Source organism: Antechinus flavipes, chromosome X (genome assembly GCF_016432865.1).
Source record: "Antechinus flavipes isolate AdamAnt ecotype Samford, QLD, Australia chromosome X, AdamAnt_v2, whole genome shotgun sequence".
NCBI lineage: Eukaryota > Metazoa > Chordata > Mammalia > Dasyuromorphia > Dasyuridae > Antechinus > Antechinus flavipes.
In genome coordinates this window covers 74,276,977-74,301,969 of record NC_067404.1, presented here as the reverse complement: position 1 = coordinate 74,301,969, position 24,993 = coordinate 74,276,977, and the positions used below count along the sequence as shown (strand labels likewise).

Genomic DNA, 24,993 nt, shown 5'->3' with positions numbered 1-24,993 from the left:
TTCCTTGGTAGGCCATCCAGCTGCCCGAGTTGGTCTCTTTGCAATTGCCACCATGTGCTCATGGTTCCGCCCTCATGGATCTAAGAGAACTCTTTACATGATAGCCCTTCACATACAGTCAGTTCTGCTATAATCTTTGTTTCAAAAATAAATTTGTTCTAGCATAATTGATAATTTTGAGAACATTGTGAGCATGATGCAAAATTTGATGACCTGCTGTTGAGGGAAATTGCCCCATAGTAGTGGGGCATGCATGGGGATGGTAACATCAAAGGAAGGGTTGGGGGTAGGGTACCACCAGCACCTTGTGGAGTTGGGAGAAGGTGGCACATTTTGGCTCTGATTGAGGAAAGCTCTGTGGGTTTTTATCCCAGGGTTCAACAAAAGCTTTTGGGAAGCAGTGTCTGTGGCATTCACACTCTGGGAAAGGAGAGATGGGCATGGAAAGGAGAAGACAGGGAGCCCCTAATGCCTTCCCACATCATAGACCCAAGGTGCTACTGACCTGGGCTCTTTGAGTCCTGTCTCTTTCAGTCCCTTGTCCAGGGAAAGGCTGGGCTAGAACTGGTCGTTGGCAAACTGCCTTACTGGAAATGGGCCAAGTGAAATCTTAGTGTGATCTCCCTGTACCCCTCATGGATCAGGGCTGCTCTTATCAGTGACCCACATCCCACCACAGGGGACTTCTCTTGTCATACCCACATCACAGTAGCTTCACCTGATTTCCCAATTTCAACTTCAGTTTTTTCAAGGTAAAGTGCTATGTTTATTGTGTATATTTTGGTGCAGTAGAAACTGTGTTTCCGAAAGGGCTGGGCTCTGCCCACACACTACACCTTCCCCGCCTTCCCAGGCTTCAGCCTGAGGCCAAGGAGGCCCCCACTAGTTACTGCAATATTTATGTATTCCTTAAACATTTAACACATATAAGACTGTACTGCCATTTTTATTAGGTTCTCTTTTCTTTATTTGTCACTGACAGTTTTTGAATGTTTTGTCCCTATTCCATTTTCCTGTGGACCCTGTGGTTTTTTATTGCATGATTTTGCATAACAATGTTGAATTATATCAGAACTGACAGTATTTGAAGACACTATCACGTTCCCCCTCAGTCTTCTCTTTTCCAGGCTAAATATCCCAGTTCCTTCAACCAATGCTCATGTGTCATGGATTCAAGGGCCCTCATCATCCTGGTTGCTTTCCTCTGGACACTGTCCACCAAATAAATGTTCCTAAATTGTGCTGCTGGGAGGTGGAGTCAAGATCATAAAGTAACAGGAAGAATTACAGCTTAGCTCATTCCTCTACCCCATCTTCTCCATAAAGAGCTAAAAAATGAACCAGATCGAATTCTAAATGGAAATCAAAGGGGAAAAAACCCATATAGTCATTTTTTCCCAATTCACGTCAGCAGAGGAAGACAGAAAGGCCTATAGACATGGAGGATAGAGTCTGTCCAGGAATGGGCTTTTTGTGTGGCACATTTTAGCATCCAGGGACTGAAAAGATTGTTTGGGCGCAAGAAATACTAGTCAGAAAGAGATGGCAGGGTGTTCCTGAGCAATATATTGCAAGGTGCAGGAACAAGTGCCTTCTGGCAGCTCAGGTGGTCACTACTCACTTCCAGGTCACAGATCCAGTATCGACTGAGCAGGGGATCTGTGGACGGAGGTGGCAGATAGAAGTTGTGATCGCTAGGTACAGCTTTGTACTGAGGAATAACTTCAGAAGCAAACTATTTGAAGCAAAACAGGAACTCAGTTCTAACCTACAGCTGAGGCTGAAGCCTACTATGACATAATGAAGGCAAGAATCCTAAATGAAAGAGTGACTGCAAGTCAGTGACTCTGAAATTGTCAAACTTCCCAGCAGGTTGATAATGACTGAGCTGTTAGATCATCCAACCAGGGACAAGTTGACAGATTCCCACCTGGGTCAGGACCTTGTAGAGCTCATACCAGGAGGGCAGTCTACAGACTTTATTACAATTACAGAGACACTGAGAGCACTGCAAGCTCCTAAGTCCCCGGCCTGAGGTGTCTCTCTCTATCCCAAACAAAGAACAGAAGACGGATGAGGACAGAATATCATCCCAGACATTTCGTCTCACCCCCAGAAGTGTACAAAACCCAGCCCTTACATAAAGCCTGAAGTCAAGAAGGAGACTAATAGAATGCAAAAACAAAAAATAAATATCTAAAGAGCTTTATGGTGACCAGGGTGGGGGGCGGAGAGGATCAAGGCACAATATCAGAAGGATTCCAAAACATCTATTAGCAAAGCCTCAAAGGAAAATGTAGCTTGGGAATAAGCCCATTTGGAATTCCTGGAAGAGATTAAAGCATGAGATTTTGTTTTTTTGTTTGTTTTTGTTAAAGAATTGAAAGTTATTTAAAAAAAAAACCTAAATGAAAATGATAAGAGAAAAAATTGGAGAAAAGAAATGAGAGCAGTAAAAGAAAGCTATGGAAAGAAATGAACTTTAGAACAAGAGGCACAAACATTTACCCAAGAAAAAATTCCCTGAAAATTACAACTAACAAAATAAGAATTTGTGATTCTACATAACATTCCAAGAAATATTAAAACAAAGTAAAAATGGTTTTAAAAAAAAAGAAAGAAAGAAGAAACTATATCTCCTAGTAAAAACAACTGACCTGCACACTTGAGGAGAGATAATTTAAGAATCATTGGATTACCTGTAATCAATAGTTGGAAAAGATCTTAGATATAATTTTTCTAGAAAGCATGGAAGAAAACTGCCCAAATCTTTTAAAACCAGAGGAAAAGTAGAAAGAAGAAGATTTTATCAGTCATACCTGAAAAGAAACTCCAAAATGAAAACTCCCAGGAATATTGTAGCCCAAATCCAGAGCTCTTAGTCAAAGAACAAAATACTGAAAATAGCCAGAAAGACAGAATTTAATGTATTATGGCACTACAATTAGGACCAATCAAGTTTTAGCGGTCACTATATAATGGACTAGAGAGCTTGGAATATGATATTTCAGAAGGCAAAGGCTTATAGTCACTAACTTATCTAGCACAACCAAGTTTAATTCTGCAGGAGAAAAATGGATCTTTACTGAAATAGTGGATTTCCAACCATTCATGATGAAAATACCATAGCTGAGTAGAAAATTTGGCATACAAACCTGTCAAGAAAAGCATAAAAAGGTAAACATGACTGAGAAGTCATAAGGTAGTAAGCAAGGATAAACAGTTTACATTCTTATATGGTGAAATTACACATGCATCCTCTCAAAACCCTCTTATCCTTTGGGATCACAAAGGATATCAAGTTGTTAGAGGATCTGGGAGTGCTTCGGTATGTTTTGATGATTTTAAAAGAAGAATGAAAATTGAGAGAAAGAAGAATACATGGGAGGAGGGAAGGGAGAGGAAGAATGGGGGATATTTTCTCATACTTGACTTGCCAATTAGAAGACATCATAATCAGGAAGAAGGAATCAGGCAGGGGAACAGGTAACACTTGAATCTAACTTTCATCTGAATTAGTCAAAGGAGAAAAGAATTCACACATATACACACATACACAGTGAGAAAGAAGGAGGGAAAAAGGAGGGGTGACAGAGAGAAAGAGAGAGAGAGAGAATTTAGCACAGACCTGTGTTTCACCCAACATAGAAATGGGATGAAAAGCATAGATTAAGATCAGTCAGTAACAAACTGAAAAGGGTGGGGGTGGCACAGGAATCAAAGACAAAGAAAAGTATAAAAGAATAGGTTGGAGTAAAATACACATTTGACAATTATAATTGGCATTGTGAAGGATAGCAGGATTATATTAAAAACCAGAATTCAACAATATATTATATATAAGAAACACATTTGAAACAGGATGGTGAATAGAAAAATAAAAGGACTGGAATGCAATCTATTGTGCTTCCTGAAATAAAAAAGGACAGGAGTAGCAATCGTGATCTCAGACAACACAATCGGCTAAAAAAAAAAAAAAACACACACACACACATCTAATTAAAAGAGATAAATATAGGAACTACATTTTGCTGAAAGGTATCATTGACAATAAATTAGTAGCAATGCCCAAATATATATTCATCACATAACATTAAATTCTTGAAAGGAAAAGTTAAGTAAGTTACAGGGAAAAATAATACAGTAAATTACCTGCTAAATCTAACAGAAAGAATCAACATAACTGAGAGAATTTTGGGAAAGTCAGATAATATATTCCTCTTGAGAAAAACAAATAAGAATAGAAAGAGTATACCTATTCTCACTTGTACATGGCACCTTCATTAAAATTAGGTTTATATTTCCCTTATTAGCCTCATAAACAAATGAAAGAAAACCAGAAATACTAAGTGAATTTTTTCAAACAATAATAAAATTACATTCACTAAAGAGCTATTGAAGCAAAGATTTAGATTCCTAAAAAGTAATTAGGAATTAAATAACTTAATCATAAAGAATGAGAAGGTCAAAGAATAATCCACAAAAACAACCAATAATTTAAATAAAGCTAATAACAATAAAGAGATAATATATTAACATTTTTTGGGATCCAGCCAAAGCAATACTTAGGGAGAAAGTTATATCTTGGAAAATATCAGTGAATTGGACAGTCAACTAAAAAAAAGCCAAAAAACTAGATAACCGACAAATTAATCCCCCACATTAAACATCAAAATAGAAATTCTGAAAGTCAAAGAGATTAAAAATTAAAAGCAAAAACTCCATTGGATTATAAATAAAACTCAGCTGTTTTTAAACCAATAAAGTAGATAAGCCATCGGCTAACTTGATTTAAAGAAAGAAAGAAAATCAAATTATTAGTGTCAAAAATGAAAGGATGAATTCACAATCAATTAAGTAAAAATAAAAGAAGTTATTAGGAACTATTTCACCCAATTATATACTAATAAAACTGACAATCTAAATGAAAATGATGAATATTTACGAACATATAAATTAATAGAATAGGAAAGAGAGGACTTAATCCTGCATTAGATAAGAAATTAAGCCTCAAATGAAAAGTCATAGAATCTGTTTGAAAAAAAAAAAGAAGGCATTCCACTAAATTCTTCTGTCACACAAATTTCTTCATACCTAAATCATGAAGAGTCAGAACAGAGAAGAAAAAAATTGTAGACCAATGTCCTTAATGAGTATTGATGCATATATTTTAAATAAAATATTAGCAAGGAGACTAAAGTAACATATCACCGAAGATTACATACCATGATGACCAGGTTGGATCCATATCAGGAATGTAGAGCTGGTTCAACTTTAGTAAAATTATAATCATAGTTCTATGAAAAACAAAAACAACAAATCATGATTATATCAGTAAATGCAGAAAAACATTTTAACAAGATATAACGTCCATTCCTGTTTTTTAAAAGCCCACCAGAAAGCATAGGACTAAATAGATCTCTCCTTAAAATGATAGCTAGTGTCTGTCTAAAATCAAGTAAAATCTGTAATGGAGATACACTTTCAAATAGGATCAAGCAAGGATGTTCATCACTCTTGCTGCTGTTCAAAATAGTACAAGAAGTGCTAATTGTATCAGTAAGATAAGAAAAAGAAATTGGGAGAGTAAGCATTGGTAGAGAGGTAACAAAATTATCACTTTTTGCAGATTTTATGATGGTGTACTTAGAAAAATTAGAAAATCACCTAAAAACTAATTAAAACAATTGACAACTTCAGTAAAATTGCAGGAAATAAAATTTTCACAAAGCAGTATTTTTTTTTTTTTGGCATATCACCAACAAAATCCATCAGGAAGAGATAGAGAAATTCAATTTAAAACAATTACAGACAGTATAAGATACTCAAGGGTCTCCTTACCAAGATACATGCAGGAAATATATGAACACAATTACAGAGTATTTCACACAAATAAAGACACACTTAAATACCTGGAAAAATATTAATTGTTCATGGGTAGGGTGAGCCAACATAATAAAACTTGGCAATGCTACTTAAATCAATATACTTTTTCCATGCCACAGCAAACTAATAAATGTTTACTTTATAGACTAAGAAAGAAAAGCAACAATTATTCATCTGGAGGAGGAGACGGTCAAGAATATTAAAGACGGTAAACAATATTAATGAAAAAAGTGGGATCAGATCTCAAATGGTACCATAAAACTGTAATCATTAAAATAGTCACACATTAGCTAAAAAAATAAAAGATTGCTCAGTGCAACAGATTACATATATACTATACCAAAACAAATGAACAAAAATAGCCTAATGTTCATGTTGTATACTAAGACAAACACTCTATATGTGAACATAACTTAGATATAAAGGGTGGCACCATAGGATGTATTGGAGCATGGGAACAATACACGGCCAATCTATGGGCAAGAGAAGAATTTATGAACAAACAAGAAAAAGAGAATCTTATCTGAGGTAAAATGAGCAATTCTGATTAAACAAAATTTTTAAAATGTACATGTAAAACCAATTCAACTAAAATTAGAAGTAAGATATTAGAGGGAAAATCTTTGAATTATGATTCTCTGATAAAAGTCTTATTTCTGAGATTTATAGGGGAGTGATACAAATTTATAAGATAGTCAATGCAAATAAATAGGCAGTTTTAGAGAAAAATCTAAACTATCAGTAATTATAAGGAAAAGTGCTCTAAGTCACTAATATTTAGAGAAATGCAAATTAAAATGACTCTTGGGTACCACCTCATACCTGTCAGATTGGCAAAGTTGATCCTGCAAAGAGTTGAAATGACAAATTCTTGAGGGGTTGTGGAAAAAATAGGTCCAATAATGCAGTTGATTGTGGAGCTGTGAGCTGGTCCAACCATTCTGGAAAGCAATTTGGAATTATGCTTGTAAAGCTGTTAAACTCTCTATACCCTTTTATTCAGGGATACCACTACTTTGTCTATACCCCAAAGAAATTTTAAAAAGTGGTAAAGGAACTATATGTACAAATTCTTTATAGCATCTCTATTCATGGTGACAGTGAATTGGAAACCAAGGGGATGTCCACCAATTGAGGACTGGTTGAAAAAATTGTTATATGATTATTATGGTGTAAAAATGGTGAAAGAATTGGTTTCAGAGAAACCTGGAAAGAAGTGAGAACAGGAGAATAATTTAAACAATAGTAACAATATTATAAAGACAAATAACTTTCAAAGACTTAGGAACTCTAATCAACATAATGTCATGTCACAATTACAGAGGACTCATGATGTACATTATCCAATTCTAGATAGAGAGGTGATGGACTTGTCTATGTGAATGTACACCCCGACATAGACTAATGTGTGAATTTGTTTTGCTTGATTATGCAAGTTTGTAATGGTTTTTGTTTTTGTTATTTTTCCCATGGAAGGCAGGGAAGGAGGTAGGGAGAAAATATTGACCTGAAAAGTTAAATAAAATTCAATTTAAAAATGTTCCACAGGGCATCTATTCAATATTCTAGAGACTTTCCTATAGATCTCCTAATCTTGCATGGACAACTGTACAAATATTCAGGCTGTGCATCTATAGCTTTAGGTAAATAGTGCACTCCTTTATCTGAAAAAAAAAATGCCACACACACACACATCCCATATGCATATGTTTAAACCATTTTGTCCAATACCAATTAGGTATGTAGACAGTAGCTTCCTTTTTCCTAGAAGTCGTGTCCCACTTAGTGTAGCCTAATGAACATTTCACTAAAGAAAAAAAAAAGAAAATACTTTGCAAATAATTACAATTTTTCTCTTAAAGTTAATTTTTCTCTTAAAGTTATCTATTAAATTTAACATGATAGAAACAAAACTGCCCTGCTTTTTTGTATCCCCTTATGAACTTCTTTTTGCAGTGTTCTATATTTTTTAAATGTTTATTAACTGTCTTCAATTTTTCTTTGCATATTTGTTACTACCCACTGACTTTTCACCAACCCCTCTTGTAAGAGAGAAGTCTAGTTATACAAAAAAAATTCATACTTTGGCTATCTGAAACAGTTATGTTTCATTCTCTGCCTGTAATCGGTCACTTCTGTTCAAGAGATGGGAAACATCTTTAATTTTCAAGCTTTTGAAGTCAGGATTGATTATTTCATTGATCAGAGTTCTTATGTCTTTCTAAATTATTTTCCTTTACATTATTGTAGTTTTTATTCTGCATCAATTGACATCAGCTTTCTACAGTTTCTTTGAATTCATCCCGCTTGCCATGTTTTATAAAACAGTAATATTCCATTACACTTCTATACTGTGATTTGTTTGACTGTTGCTCATTTGAAGACCTGCTTTATTTTTTGTTCTTTCCTACAGTACTTTTTGTCATTTTAATTTTTTTTTAACAGAAAGATCCTTCCCCTCTGTTTTTGACATCTTTGGGGGGTATATGTGTAGTAGAGGCATTATAGAATAAAAAGGCATGTGTAGTTTAGTGATTTAGGATTTATTTTCAAATAGCTTTACCGAATGACTAGATCAATTCAAAGCTCCATCAACCACATATTAGTGGCCTCTCAACAATTGCCATTTTCCTTTTTTGCCATCTTTGCCAGTCTGATGTTTTCAGGTAGAACTAGGGAGTAAATTTGTATTTCTCTTAATATTGATTTGGAATATTTTTCATGTGGTTCCTGGTAGCCTGTATTTATTTGAAAACTGCCTGTTTATATTCGTTGACTATTAATATATTACAAAATGTGCCATTGCAATGACTTTGTCTCTGAAAAAAAACCTTTTCATTTTTTGGCAGTGAAAATTGTTCATTTAATTTTCTTTGAACCACTTCTCTCTTTACTTTGGGCAAGAACTTCACCCCCCCCCCAATTCATAATTAGGAAAGATCGCTCTCTCTCTTCTTTGATTTGTTTATTATATGATTGAGCAAGAGGATGGAGACCTAAAAGGTACCACAGGGAGGAAAAGAGGGAATAGTATAAGAGTTAATGTAGCAGTTGAAGCATTTCCAACTTGATATGTGGCATTAAAAGAACAATATTGGGGAGAGGAAAGAACTGAAGATTATATGGTTTCATAGGAGAATGGTAACCAGGAGAGTGGTGGTACCCTCAATAGAAATTGAGAAGTTCAGCAGAAGGGAAAGAGAGTGGGAGGAATATATGTGTTTAGTTTTGGACTGAGTTTAGGGTATTGGCCAGACACAGAAATGAAAATATCCACTAGCAACTAAAAATGCAGGGTTAGATCCTTGGGAAGAAAAAAGGAGTACAGATTAAAATGTGTAAGTAATTTGTTTATAGGTGGTGATTGAAGCTTTGGTGTGGGTGTGATTTCAAAGAAATGAAAAGAAGATCAAGGACAGATCCTTAGATGAATCTCCATTTCTAGGGTGGGAGTGGGATGAAGTGTTAGTGAAGGGTACTAGAAAGGAGGTGAGAGGACCCTGAGATCAGTTTAATCTTGTGGAAGCTGTGGGTGAAGTGAATATAGAGAAGAAGGTGGAGGTTACTTTAGTTCATCAAATGAAACAATTTAAAATCCCTATTGTGTGTAGAGTACCACAGGAGGCATGGGGAAGAAACATTTCTTTAAGGTTCCATCCATACCCTAATGGAGCTTATAGACTAGTGGGGGGAATAAAGCACATACTGAAATAACTATAATGCAAAATAATCCATGGTAAATTCATTGGAGAAGTGAAAAATATAGTATTATGGGGTGATCTAGGTGGAAAGGTTGTTACTGATAGAAGTTCTAAGGGATGGCTTCATGGAGGGAGTGGCATTTGAGCCTAGCTTTACAGTACAATCAAGTATCTGAAGTGTATGGATGGTATTCAGTAGGCAAAAGAAAGCTTCTTAGGCAGGCTTAAAAAATGAAGATGAGATTGTACAAGGATGAGGTGGATTTGAGAAAAAAACAGTAGTTCAATTTGACTGGAGCATAATGTAGAGGTAAGTAATAAGGCTAGAAATGGAGGCAGGTGACGGGACTTTTGAGCGTCTTCAATTCCAGACAGTTGCATTTGTATTTGACTTAGTGGGCACTAGGGAGTGGTTCAGATTTTTTGATTCGAGGAGAGACCTCACAGATAAACACTGAAGAAAGGTTCTTCTGTACATTATTTAATTAGACTGAGATGGTCAGAGAGGCCGAGGGACCTAATCTGAGGCGATTGATTGAAGGGGTCCAGGCAGGTGAGAATTTTCCATTGGTGATGAGAAAGGAACAGAATGAGCAATACTACTTATATAAAATTGACAGGACTTTCATATCTATGAAGCGTCATGAAAAATGAAGAAGGAAGAATAAGAACTGTATGGTGTAGTGGAAAGAACATTGGATATAGTCAGAAGACCTTTTCTGTTATAACCTGTGTGACACTAGGTAAGTCATTTAGTCCCTTTGGACTAAAGTAGGATGGATGAGATGACTTCTTGAATCTCTTACGGTTCTTGATCCTGTAACACTAAAATTTTGAACAGGAAATGTTGGAAGAAAGGATGGATATATGTTGGGGAAGCCGGAAGGATATTGTTGGGAAATGGTGAGAAGTTAAGAGGGAATGAGCACAGATTGCCATGCAATCCTAAGGGTTCTGATGTCAGTGGGTGGGGAATACCTTTCTTGAGTGAAGACTCTAAACCTTGTCCCAAAGTTACAGAAATCACATTGTACATTTTGTCTAGATTGTTGCTTCCTTTTTTTTTTTAAATTGTTTTGACTGTTCTTAGTTCCAGGTTTGGCTGAAATATTAAGCCTCTTTCACACCACAATTACTTGAGCCAAAAAAAAATTAAAAAGGAAAGAATCTTACCACCAGTCATGAAATTACCTCAACATTCTGACAAATAGACTTTTCTCCAGATCATGCCCAATGTTACAGTATCTCTCAATTTATTTTTCAGTAACTTTCTTGGCGCATCTCTCTGTACACTTGGCCCATGCCAGATGGGATCACGGTCACAGATGAAGTTCTAGCTAAGTTTTCTAGGCTTTCATCACCACTTTTTGATTTAGAATTGAAGTCTTGCAGTATGAATTTGGATGTCTTTCCTGAACTGTTCCTTTTTCATGTTGTCAAAATAGCTCTGAATCAGATACCTTATTTTCTGTATCTGAACCTATTTTGGAACTCGTTTCAAGTTTCACTGTTTTTGAGAACTGACTTCCATTTCTCCATTAGATTTCTTACAACATTTTATATGCCAGATCCCCTCATCCTTAAAGAGGAAATTATAACTAGGCCAGGAAATTATTGTTGAACAAGTTCTAGATTCAGGGCCAGCATCTATTGCCAGGTTGTAGTACTAATTTGACTGGCAACTACACTGGTCTCAAATGACTTATCCTGACATATAGATAAAAACTTGGGATCACCTCATCTTTTCCACAAACCAAAAGGTATTGAAAACTTGATATTCAGAAGACATGTCTTTCAAATACTGAAATGGATCTGTCATCTCATTCATACAGACCTTCTCTTCAATTATGTGGATCAAAACCCATCTGTGTTTGTCCCTCCTGTGTGACATTGATCTAGAGAACCCCATAAGTCCATCATAATTCCAGTCAATGTGCTGAGGACCTCCTTCACTCTATATTGATATTATGAGACTGACTTTAGAACACATAGATTGGAGAGGCATCTAGGTGGCACAGTAGACAGAATGCTGGGCCTGGAATCAGGGAGACCTGAGTTTAAATATAGCTTCAGACACTGATTAGCTGTAAAGTAAAATAACTTATGTTTACCTCAGTTTCCTCAACTGTAAAATGGGGATAATGAAACGCCTAACTTTCTGCATGTTGTGAGGATTAAATGAGATAATACTTATAAAGTGCTCAGAGCAGTGCCTGGCACAGAAGAAATGCTTATTTCCTTCCTTCACAAATTATCCCTTCCTCTCAACACATGTCCATGCTGATATCTTTATTTGTTGATACCTTTTACACCAGGCCTCCATTATAATTCTTTGTAATGTGTATCACTCTATGATTATAGATCATTATCTACCAGGATTCCCTCCTACTTTTCCCTTCCTACTCACATATAGTTTAGGCCAGATTTTCCCTAATTGTACCTCCTTTGACACAGCTTAGGGTCTGGTGGCCTGTGTTGATATTGCTTCTCCATCACAAGGAGGCATCAAAGTTCTTGCCCACATAGGGTAGATGTCAGAAGATCATGCGAATGACCATGCCCTGTCCTGCTGATGAGATACGGTTCCATTTGTACATGAGGAAGGCTGAGTCGGGACTACCTAAGTGTTATTGTATATCCTTGCTATGTTAGGAATAAGTAAACCTTTTATCGGCTCTTCAGTGAACTAAATGAGCATCTCATTTAAACCCAGTACTGAATATGACATAACTTGGCATAATGTAACTGGGCTTAGATAGTTTCAGTTCTCACATCATGACTGAGTTGGGGGAAGAGTGCTGCAAAGATGGAGAATGGAGGCACCTTGGCACCCTGTGGCACAATAAGACGGACATATGGAATGCCCAGTGCATTCCACAGTTAGAAGCAGAGCTCTTGGCTTTTAAACACTGCAGTGAAAGTGAAAGGCAGCTTGATGAAGCTTGATCTTCTCTTCAGAAGATCTCTTCTGTAGAGCCGGGGACCAGTAAGCCACAGCTATAAATCCATAGGACTGGAAATAGAAATATGGCCTCTGACCTAGAGGTCTGGCTTCATCTTTCCAAGATCACACCTAAAGTAGCCTCTAAAATAATGCCATGAAAAGAATCCCCATGGGCACATATTGATTTTGAAAACTATATATTAACATTATTTGTTCTCTTATGGTTTTATTTATTTTGTTAAATTTCTCCCAATTCTGTTTTAATCTGGTTGACATCTCTGTCCTAAAACACCTGCTCCATTTGGATCTTTCAGGGAAAGTTCCAGAGAGCCAGACCATGAAGGAAAGAAGTATCATGGGATCTTGGGAGTTAGTATCTGTGTTGGCCTTTTTGTCAATCTTATGTAAGTTTCCATGGGTAAAGGCCAAAGGGAAATCCTTGCACTTGTCTGAATCATACCATGTAGTCAACATCAAACATTTTCTGGTCCCTAGAGGAGTGAAGGATATTTCTTCAGTGCTATAAATGAAGGAAGATGGAGTACTGTATCATCTCTCCTTGCAGCAATTCTATGTTGCTTGTAAGGAAGGCTACTGGCACCTGGCAGCACCTGGCGCCTTTTTTTGAGTTGAATGAAGGCAATGTGCTCACCACTCCATTTGTTTCTGATCTTGTCAGTGTTTTAGACCAGGTAGTCCTGCCCAGGGCAGTGACATGGGCTTCTTGTTCTCACTGCTACTTTTTGTTCTATTTCTGGGGCCTAGATTGCTCCCCAGCAGCTTGTTTTCATAGTCCTTCCCTAGGATTATCTGAACCATCTCTCATACTTTTCCATTATGATGACCAGAGTCCTGAAACAAGTGTACACTGTGTCTTCATTGAAGATGGCATGGTGACTGCACCAAAGAAGGCCATGGAGACAGAGTTCCTGCATCAGATGGTGGCTCACCTGAAGGTCATGGAGTGCAAAATAAAACCAAAGATACTTGCAGACCTTTTCTTCTTAGTGGTCCCAAGCCCTCCTTGGAAGATAATGCTTTGTCTCTGATCTTTCCTCCTGTCTGATGTGCCTGATACCTTGGCTCCAGGCACGCCCCCCTCTGCCCCCAGGCCTCATCCCACTTCTCACTGGTGCACAGCAGACTCCTAATTGCTCACTGGTGTACTATATATATACTCTGTTGTACTAGAAGTTGTGATTTGTTGCTTTCAAGGCTGTTTCACGTGGTTTCTGCAGTGCTTTCGTGTCCACGCCGTTTTTGAGAGGCAGTACAGTAGAATAGATAAGAGTCTTGGACATGGCATCCAGAAGGCTTTCATTCCCATTCTTCTCTGCTGCTTCCCAGCTGTCTGACCACAAGTGTGGTAAGTAACTTCTGGGGGTCTCAGTTTCTTCATCTGAAAAACGAGGTTTAATGCTTATAGGACTTGTTATGTAGAATGGCTAGGAAATTCAAAAGAGATAACTTGTAGAGTATTCACCAACCTTAAAGGGCCATGGAAATATCAATTCTTCTAAGTGTGGTGCAGTTGAAAAAGTATTAGATTTGGGGAGATTAGGTTTCAAATCTTGTCTCCTCTGTGACCTTGAACAAATCTTCACTCTCTGGGCCTCAGTATCCTCATCTGTCAGATGAAGTAGATGCTTGGATTCAGTTCCCTTGAAGGTTCCTTCTGGCTCCTGATCCATGGTTTCATGAGTCTTCCAGGCTCTATTTTAGCTTGTGGCTCCAACTGCCTGTCACGTTCCAAATAGTCAATCCAGTAGAGTTAGGTAAAAGCAGTCTTCCCTTTGGTGCTGGAGAAAGGGCTGATATCATCTTGACTGTCCTGAAATTGGTGTCATTCCTTCCTATCTTCCCCCCACCCCTATAAAGCCAGCACGCAGGATTATTTTCCATTGGTTTAGCTGGAAAGTTTGTGTTGACCTAGCACATATCCCTGCCTAATCCCTTTCACCTGATGTCACCCAATTATTGCTTTTACAATTTATTATTTATCATTATTAATGTTTGTTATTGCTATTGATTCTTTCTCCTATGTCCTACTCAGTAAAGCACCAATGCCTTTGCCACTTAGCTGCATACATGAGTTCTGGACATTGGCTAGGTTTTTCAGGTGACACTAATACTCGCTTCCTCAGGGAGGAAGATAAAGGGGAACCCTCCGAGGATCCCAGGTCCCATCTCCATTCTTATTGTCATTTTTGTGCAGAGTACCACAGCCAGCATGTGGGAACCCAACTCTCTGCCTGCTAGGAGTGTGGCCTTTAAAAAAAGCTGGATTTGAATCCTGGCTTTGCCAGTGACTTCTGGTTAACAGGTGTTGTGGGAAAGGCTGCGGACCATGCAGTCTTTGCAGATAGACAAACACGCACACACATTCACACATGTCTGACTCCTTCTATTAAAAGCATCAAATACATATGCCTGTGGAGGACAGCAGTTCCCGTCAACCCAATCACACCCTGGATGTCAGTATGGAATGTTCCATGGTGAGAGTGAGATAAATAGCCTGTATGTTGGGAATTCCTGAGGATCTGCACCTGTTGAGGGCCAGCCCCTGCAATTCCAGATGGGACTTAGTCTGTTGTGAACTCTAAAGATCATATACCATCAACCACAGGGTTGAATGAAACTTTTCTGAGATTGTCTTCAGTGAGAATATCCTGAACCAAGGAGGTTGTAGTGTAAGATAATTGAGGGGAGGACTCAGTGAGCCCTGTCCCTTACCCACTGTGATATCAGCTTATAGCATCAAAATAGAATTTCAAAGTGGGTGGGCATGCGTGTGTGCCCTCCAGTTAGCCAATGAGAATTCTCAAATCCTTCCAGATTGACTTAGCAGGCCATAGAGTGAAGGTTGGTCACTGGAATGACTTTTCATCAGATCCTTCAGATCTTAGCAGTAGCTAACCTGGCAAGGTGATACGCTGTGCCTATCTTCTACAGTACATACTGGCCTTCGTGATTCACTACTCATCACAAAGTGTTCAGCTGAATTATTTAACAACTTTCAGATCTGAAAAATGAATCCTGTCATCTCATAGCTATCAAATCTAACCTGCACCTGCACAAGAGTCCCCACAAGTAGGCACAGTCTTTGCTTGAAATGCTCGAGGGAGGGGGCAGTCCACCAGTTCTTGAAGCTGCCCATTCTATTCACAGATGGTCCGAGTTAGTATGTTTTTATATAACCAGGCTAAAACTGCCTTTCCAATTCTATCGGTTACTCTAGGTTTGTCCCCAAATAAGTTTGTCCCTAAATTTTCCCTTCTTTAAGCTGGATATAACTTCATCCTTCTTCAGCCCTGTCAATGCACCAGCCAGGGAAATAAGGGAAAGGGGGAGAGACATTATGCTATTGGTCAGAGAAAAAAAAAATGAAGGAATCATCAAGGTTCTGGACAGGGAGGGATATTTGCTGTCATAGGATGACATGCAGAGTTTCTGTAACTAAATATCATTCTCTGATATAGGAAATAGATGTAGTTGTTGAAGTGCTAATGCTACACTGAGTTTTAAAAGCAAGAAGATCAAAAAAATCCTTCTTTATGCTCATATAAATAATGACCAATTGAAATTTTCATTTCTTGAGTCTTGTTTTTTCCCCCCATCCCAATCTGAATACATCATCATGCAGCATGGAAATTCAGTAACAATCTACAGAAGTCTCCCGGGAGAAATTGGTATAGCATATTTCTGAAAGAGTTGTATTTTGTTGTAAATGTTGGTTCTTTATACATGGCCCACCATATGTTGCCAAAATGTGTTAGTTCCCAAGATACTTGTTTGTACCTCTAGGGTAGGAGCTGCCATATTTTGAAGGTAGTTTTGCCTATTTTTAGTGTTCATTTCTTTTTAGATTCAGTTTTTTGGGGATTTAATATGCACATGTGTGATCCCAGGCAATAGTTATGTAGCACCTATATTTTTCAGAAGAATATCCACAGGACTGAAATCTGCGTTCAATTTCTGTTTTTACCTACTAGTATAGTTTATATGGAGTGTAAGTCTTTACAGACTTTGGGAATGTGAATCTTTCTCCATTTGGACCCATCATCATGTTCTCATCCACATTCTCCTCTCCTTTTCTGGCGGGCTGTCAGATAAGCTTTTAGGATAGTATGCCCTGAATAATATTAACTTCAATACTAATAAACTGAAATAATTTGAGGTTTATTAACTTCATACAGAGTCTTCTTGCCATGGAGTTAGGCTTAAGTCCCCAAATCTCAGCTAGAGGAATTTTGAACTCTTAAGTGGCACCCCTAAAGCATTCTCAGAGAGGTGCAGTTGGCAAAAAAGTACTGGCTTTGGAATCTGCAGATCTGACTGTGACTCCTGGCTCTGGCTGTTTCTACAACACAGAACTAGGCATTTCATCTCTATGGGCCTCAGTTTCCTTATTTGTTGAATTAAGAGTGTTAAAGTAGATTAGATGAGCTCTTAAGTCCTTTCTAACTCGAAATTTGTGAACCCCTCATTAAACTATTTTAAAAGCAAACTGTGGATGGTTAGAGCCTGATCCACTAGTTGATGGTTTCTGTGCCTCATCTCTCACCATAATTTTTTCCTTCAAATTCCTGTCCACTAAGTGCTGAGAACCCACTTTCATCTTGGCTTCTCTGTAGCCCTTGACACTGTCCGTCACTCTCTCTTTGCTGATACTGTTTTCTCTCTAAATTTTCATGACACTGCTTTCTTGTTGGACATCTCTCTTTCGCTCTTCTTTATGGGATTGTTAGCCACCTCATGCCTGCCAATTGTGAGTATCCCTCAAAGCTTTGCCCTGGGCCCTCTATTTCACTTGATTATCTTCTCAGCTGCTATGAATTCAATTAATATCACTATATAGATGATTCTCAAATCTTTTTATCCAGCTCTGACTTCTTTTTTGACCTCCTGTCTCATATCTCCAATTGCCTATTAGAAATCTCAAACTGGATGTCCCATAGCCACCTTAAAGTTAATATGTCTAAAACTGAATTCATTATCTTTCCACCCAAACCCTCTCTTTCCCCCTAATTTCCCTGTTACTGTCAAGAGTACCACCATCCTCCCGGTCAACCATCTTCACAACCCATTTGTCCTCAGCTTCTCACTCTCTCTCCCCCCATGTACAATCTGTTGTCAAATCTTGTCTTTTTTCCTTCATGACATCTCTCATATATACCCCTTTCTCTCCTCTGACACTGCTGCCATTCTACTGTCTCTCATCACTTAATTTCTAGACTATTGCGATAGCTTTCTCATGGGCCTCTCTGTCTGAAGTCTTGCCCCAGCTCAGTCCAACTTCAACTCAGCTTTTAAATTGTTCTTCCTTAAGCTCAGATGTGATCACGCCAACCCTGCCCATTATCTCCATGATGAAAGATAAAATCCTCTAGCTTCCGAAGCCTTTCATAATCTGGCCCCTTTCTACTTGTCAAATCTTGTACCTTACTCCTCTCCCTGTACTCTGTGATCCAATACAAAATACTTTGTTGGGATCGACTCATTCTCTCTCTCTCTCTCTCTCTCTCTCTCTCTCTCTCTCTCTCTCTCTCTCTGTCTCTGTCTCTGTCTCTGTCTCTTTCTCTCTCATTCCCCCTTCATCTCCACCTTCTCCTTCCCTGGTTTCCTTCAAATCTCAAAGTTCAGTATAATTCCAAAAGGTTTTCCCACTGCTTCTTCCTCTTCTTTCCTTCTCTGTGTGTAGCCTGTTTGAACATAAGTGTTTGCATTTGGTTCTCCCCATCAGATTGTGAGTTCCTTGAGAGGCCTATTTTTTTTGTCTTTCTTTATGTCCTCACTGCTTAAAACAGAAGCTGAAAAATAGTAGGTGCTTAATCAATGCTTATTTATTGACTAAGGATACAAAGACCAGAAAGGTCCTTCTCTCAAGGAACTTGTGTTCTCTGAAGACTGTATGCATAGATGAATAAAGTGTCTAAAACTCCTGTAACCCCACATCTCCCGTGTTACCAACAAAAACCCCACTGCCCAGGGATGTTGTGTCACTGAGCCAGTGGCACACCAGGACTGAGAGCCAGGGCCAGGAGTCAAACCCAGACCTTTGGATTCCCAAATCGAATTCCAAATTACTTGCCTAAAAGTTTCAGTTCCAAAATGCTTTTCAGTTGTGCCCCTTGGAGTGTTTTGGGGGTAGAAGTAAGTTTCAGTTAGTGAAGATTTTAGGACCTTTTCTTAACTTCATGGTAGGAGCACTGTGTATGATGTTAATAGACATCTATATTGTTCTGAATATACTGTCCTGAAAGCTTAACTGAGTGCCTTTTAAGGAGAGGAGAATGGCAATGAGAGAATGAGAGTGGGGCAGATAGCAGCAGCAGATCAGATGATTGACAGAAGGATATACTAACAACTGCAGGAATAAGAAAAAGAAAAAAAAATGTATAGGAGATAACAGCTGAACCAAGCCTTGAATGGAGTTAGTGATTCCAATAGGCAGAGTGAGGAAGGGGACTGTTCCACACTTAGAAGACAGAGACAAGGTGGCATCTTGTAGATGCGGCACAGCAAGAAGTCTGGTTGGCTGGAACCGAGTGCCTCAGGCGATAGGCCGAGGGCCTCCATCTGTCATTGCTTTATTGTGAAGGGCTTCTGGCTGAGTAAGTCCCATCACTGCTCAGCTTTTTCTCTGATACTCTTAGCTGCCTGAAGCAGGATCACCCAGCCAGGATGCATCAGGGCATCTCTGCCCACTACTGTATGGCGCCTCTGTATGGCTACTACTGGTAGGTGTTGTTATTGTTCTCATCATCCCACAGTACCTGTCCTGTACTGGTGGTTCCCCTACCACCTCCTTAAAGTGAGCTTCACCCTTTCTGGACTCCTGTCTCCATCTCCCTGAAAACCCAAGCTCACGTCCTCCGTGCGAGCACAGGGTGCGCCATCACATCTTGTCTCGCTGTTTAAAATGGCAGTCGTTTTTATTTGCCACATAGCATTTGCCCGGCTCTTGATTTCTAAGAGGTAAGTGGGAGTAGTGATGATAAAGAATAAGTTTCCTTGTCAGGGTGAAGCAACTTAGCAAGACTGAGTCCAGTGGCCAGTTTACAAAACTGGTTTTTAAAAAAAGGACCATATGTTCAAAAGCACCTTTAGAAGAAAAGCCAAGTACTTGTAAAAGGTAAGGACACTGTGGCTTTTGTTCCATCTCTGCCATCGGTGCTGTCCCTTTAGGATTCATCCCTCTACACCAACAATGCTGCTTATACCTTTGGCATAGGGGCAGAGTCATTTCCACGGGGAGCTGTAGTTCCATCCTGACTATATGTGGCTCCCTAGGAAGAGGGTTGTGCGGGAAGAGTCTCCCATCTCTCCCTTGCATCTCTTTCTGTTCCTCACTCCCATGGACACAGTACAGAACCATTGGGGTTATTTAGTTCAGTTCCTTCATTTTCTAGGTCAGGAAACCAACCCGGGAGGGGTGAAATGAACATCTGAGTAGGAAGTACCAGAGCTGGGCCTTGAAGCCAGGTCTTGTGACTCCACATACAGAGAGTATTCTTTCTCCCCTTCCCGCTGAGCTGCTGTCTTGAGGTCTGACTTCTTTACTGTTCCTCACTTTGGAGATACTCTGATTGCGGGTTCAAATTATAGGCCTCAGAGGCCACCTGCTCTACCTTATCTTACAGCAAGAATCTTCTCTATACCACCCCTCTGCCCAAGCTACTCAGGCTCTTCTTGACGACCTCCATTGATGGGGAAATGCATGACCTGCTCTGAAGTCCATCCTTTCCATGTGGGGGCAGCTCTCATCATTAAGAAGACTTTCCTTTATATCAATCTAAAATTCGGTTCTTAGCAGCAATTGGTTCTAGTTCTGGCACCAAGCAAGATGAATCCACATGTGAGCTCTGCAAAGGTCTATTGACAGATACCTCCCAAGCTTCTCTCCCTTTGTTTTTCCTGTTTTTTTCACCCAGTCCTTGAGAGTGCATGGATTCTTTAAGTTGATGGCCCCTGAACCTTCATCTCTAACTCCAGTCACTCTCCCAAAACTCCAGTTCTGATGACCTGCTGTATACCTTTGCCTGGATGGACCAGTGATCCCTCCAACTCATCATGTCTAGATATATATTCATCCACTTTCAGCCCAAACCAGCTCTGAAGAATCGGCCCTTTTTTCGTAATGATTCTTCCAGGCATCCAAATGTGAAAGCTCAGGCATCCTTGAGCCCTTCCCTTCCCTCAGCTGTCACATCCACACAGTCACAAGGCCTGGTTCTTTCTTTATGCTTAATACCACTTGCATCCACCCTTCCCACTCAGACTTAATTACTTCAAGTCATTGTCAATAGCTCCCCAAGTGGCAGGCCTTCTTAATACAGCAGAGCCATTTGGAGAGCGCATTATGGCTGGCTGAGCACATTCTATGCATTCTCACACTTGAGCCTCCCTATAGCAATTCTGGGAAGCAGATGCCATTATTATTCCAATTCTACAAAAAAGGGAACTGAAGCTCAGTTTCCCCTTAGAGAGAGGTAATCTGATTTGTCCAGGTTCATCCAGGAAATACATTTTTCAGGCAGGAAATATATTTTTCAGCCTTCTTCATTTCAAGTTGAATATTCTTCCATTCTTCCCACTTCCAGTCCTATCCTGTGCATAGAGACCAGGTTGATCTTGCTCTAGAACTATTAGAACACCTCATTGTTTAAAAATCTCTACTGGCTACTGTTTGTATTCAGGAGCAAGCCTAGATCCCTTAGCTTGTCATTCAAAGCCTCTAGTCTCGCCCCAGACTCATTTTCCAACCTTTACTTCCATAAGAAAAGCATCGTAGGGGCAGCTAGATGGCACAGTGGGTAGAGCACTGACCTGGAGTCAGGAGGACCTGATTTCAAATCCTAATTCAGATACTTAATATTTACTAGCTGTGAGACCCTGAACCTAGTCACTTGCTCCCAGCTGCCTCACCAGGAAAAAAAGGCACTGAAATGATTAATAGAAAATGAATTCCCAAACGAGGAAGATGTGAGTTTAAGTCCTACCTCTTTTATAAACTAGCACAGTCCCTGGATATCTCACTTAACCTTGCCGTATTCCAAGCAATTCTTTGCAGCCTTAAGTTTCTGAGAAGCTGTTGGTAAGAGAAGTTTCCTCACTTGGAAGTTATTTCTGACAATGAAATCACATGTCCAGTTCCTATTCCTTTATCCATGACTCCTCTCTACAAACCCTCTTTTCTGTCCAAAACCACCATTTACCATTCCTGGAATATATATTGTGTTTCTCTTCCTCTATATTTATTCAAGCTCTTCCTTCCACTCAGAATTCTTAGCATTTGTATAATGTTTCAACAGTTGCCAAGTGGATCACAAATACCTTGTTTGAGCCTTTCAACAACCCTGAGGTAAATAGCATTATCCCCATTTTGCAGGTGATGAAACTGAGACTGAGTGATATTAATTGCCTTTCCCAGAATCACGTTGCTAGTATATATTGAAGACAACATTTGACTTAAAGTCTAATTGATTTTAAGTCTAGTGGACTTAGCTGCCTACAGTACCCTCCTCCACATGCCAATTTGAAAATATGAAAGCAAGCTCATCAACTTTGCATATCATATGAAAATGTTAACATTCAAAATTTCTCCATAAGTTTGGAATCAGTGAGGTGAAAATGAGTACAATATAGTAGAAAGGACGCTGGATCTTGATTCAGAGGACCTGATTTCAAATCCCAGCTTTTACTTATTACTTGAGTGACCTAGGTTAAGTGATTTCATTTTATAGGACTTCATATTTTTGGAAAATTTTTGTATTTTATTTTTTTTCTAATTACATGTAATAATACTTTATTTTTCCAATCACATATAAAACCATTTTTAGCATTTGTTTTTTTTTTCATTTTGAATTCAAATTCTTTTCTTTTTCTACTCTGTCCCCTCCTTGAAAAGGCACACAGTTTTTGACATAGATTATACACCTGCATTCATGTGAAACACATTTCCATATTATTCTTGTAAAAGAAAACACAGACAAAAAACAACATGAAAAACGTAGTACAAGCAAACTATACTTCAATCTGCATTCAGACCCAGAAATTCTTTCTCTGGATATGAATAGCATTTTTCATTATAACTCCTTTGAAAGTCTCTTAGATCATTATATTGCTGAGAATATCTAAGTCATTCATAGTTGATCGTCAAAAAATATTGCTATTACTGTGTACACTGTTCTCCTGGCTTTGCTTATTTCACTTTGCATCATTTCATAAAAGACTTTCCAGGTTTTTATGAAAGCATCCTTTTTGTCATTTCTTATAACACAATAGCATTTTATCACAATCATATACTATACCTTGTTTAGCCATTCCCCAATTCATGGACGGCTCCTCAGTTTACAATTCTTTGCCATCACAGAAAATGATGCTATAAATATTTTTTAAAATATAGGTCATTTTTCTTTTTTTGATCTCTTTGGGGTATAGACCTATTAATGGTATTGTCATTTTTCTTTTGTCATATTAGCCAATTTGATAAGTGTGAAGTAGTACCTCAGAGTTGTTTTAATTTGCATTTCTCTAATCAGTAATGATTTAGAGCATTTTTCACATGAGTAGATAGCTTTGATTTCTTCTAAAAACTGTCTTTTTATATCTCTTCATCATTGTTATTTTAAATGGAATTGTTCTTTCTCCTACTAGACTTTATTGGTAATTTAATGAAATGATGATGATTTATATGGGCTTATTTTATACCCTGCAACTTTGCTAAAGTTGTTATTTTAATTCACTTTTTAGTTTATTACTTTGGATTCTCTAAGTATATCATCGTATCAATGTGTTAAGCATGATAGCTTTTTTTCTTTCTTGCCTTTCCTATTCCTTCAGTCTTTTTTCTTCTGTTATTGCTATAGCTAGCATTTCTAGTACAATGGTGAATAATAGTGGTAACAATGGGCATTCTTACTTCATCCCTGATCCTATCAGAAAGGCTCCTAGCTTATCCAAGCCATTACAGATAATTCTTGCTGATGGTTTTAGCTACAACTTAAAATTTTTAGAAAAGATCCATTTATTCCTGTACTCTCTTGTGTTTTTAAAGAAATGAATGTTAATTTTCTCAAAAGCTTTTTTTGCATCTGTTGAAATAATCACATAATTTTTGTTGTTTTTGTTATTGATATGGTTAATTATGCTAATACTTTTCCTAATATTAAAACAGCCTTGTATTCCTGTTATAAATTCTACTTAATCATAGTATATGATCTTCGTGATATATTGTTGTAATCTCCTTGCTTGTATTTCATTTAAATTTTTTTGCATTAATATTCATTAGGAAAATGGGCTATAGCTTTCTTTAATCTATATTTCCATGGCTCTTTATTGAATATAATTTTATTGTATTATAATTTAAAAAGCTTACATTTAATATTTCTGATTTTTTGCATTTATTTATGAGATTTTTATGTACTAATACATGGTTAGGTATCTAATTTTTCTAAAATTTCATTCATCTCTTTTCTTGTGGTTAGATTTATCAGTTTCTGAGAGGGAAAAGTTGAGATTTCCCCATTAGTATAGTTTTACAGTATTGTAGCTAATTTCAGTTTTCCTTAAGAATTTGGATGCTTTACCATTTGGTTCATTTGTGATTGGTATTGATATTGCTTCATTGTCTATGGTACCTTTAGCAAAATGTAGTTTTCCTGTTTATCTCTTTTAATTAGATCTATTTTTGCTTTTGATTTATCCAAGATCATGATTGCTTTTCCTGCTTGTTTTATTCAGCTGAAGCATAATAGATTCTGCTCTAGCCCCTTATTTTTACTCTGTGTGTTTCTCTATTTCAAGTGTATTGTACACAACATATTGTTGGATTCTTTTTTTTTAATCCATTTTTCTATCTACTTCTGTTTTGATGGATGGGTTCATCCATTAATATTCCCAGTTATGATTACTATTTCCTTCCTTATTGCCCCCTGTTTATCTATCTTTTTCTCTCCTTTTACCCTATCCTTCCTCAAAAGTCTGTTTTGCTTCTGACTACTACCTCCCCCATCTTCCCTCCCTTCTACTAGCCCTCTCTTGCTGCATCCTCCTTTTATCCTACTTCTCTATAGTTTAAGATAGATTTTTATGCTCAACTGTGTCTTTTCCCCTCTTTGACCCAATTCCAATAAGAATTAACTTCAAATATTGCCTGCCATCCCTTCCATTTTCCTCTCCATTATAAAAGCTCTTCTTTTTGTGCCTCCTTTGTGTGAGGTAATTTATCCCATTCTCCCTTTCCCTTATCCCTTCTCCTGGTTCATCACTCTTTTTCACCCCTTCATTTTATTTTTTAAATCATACCATTATTGTCAACTCACACCCATGTACTCTGTCTATGCATACTCCTCCTAACCACCCTAGTAATGATAAAGTTTTTAGTAGTTACAAGTATCATCTTCCCATATAGGAATGTAAACATTTTACTCATTGAATCCCTCATGATTTCTTTTCCCT

General features: G+C 38.0%; 1 protein-coding gene across 6 annotated transcripts in view; it reads left to right on the top strand.

Annotated features, from left to right (window-relative positions):
- The window catches only part of LOC127543249 (casein kinase I-like), a 100,833-nt gene that overhangs the window by 31,055 nt on the left and 44,785 nt on the right, over positions 1-24,993 (top strand). For 2 of the 6 annotated variants that reach the window (XM_051969298.1, XM_051969301.1), the window contains exon 1: positions 13,531-13,897. The exons of the other annotated variants lie outside the window; for them this stretch is intronic. The gene's annotated coding sequence lies outside the window, so the exon portion shown is untranslated. Of the gene's footprint in view, positions 1-13,530; positions 13,898-24,993 lie in introns of those variants that run through there. 6 annotated transcript variants of the gene reach the window in all.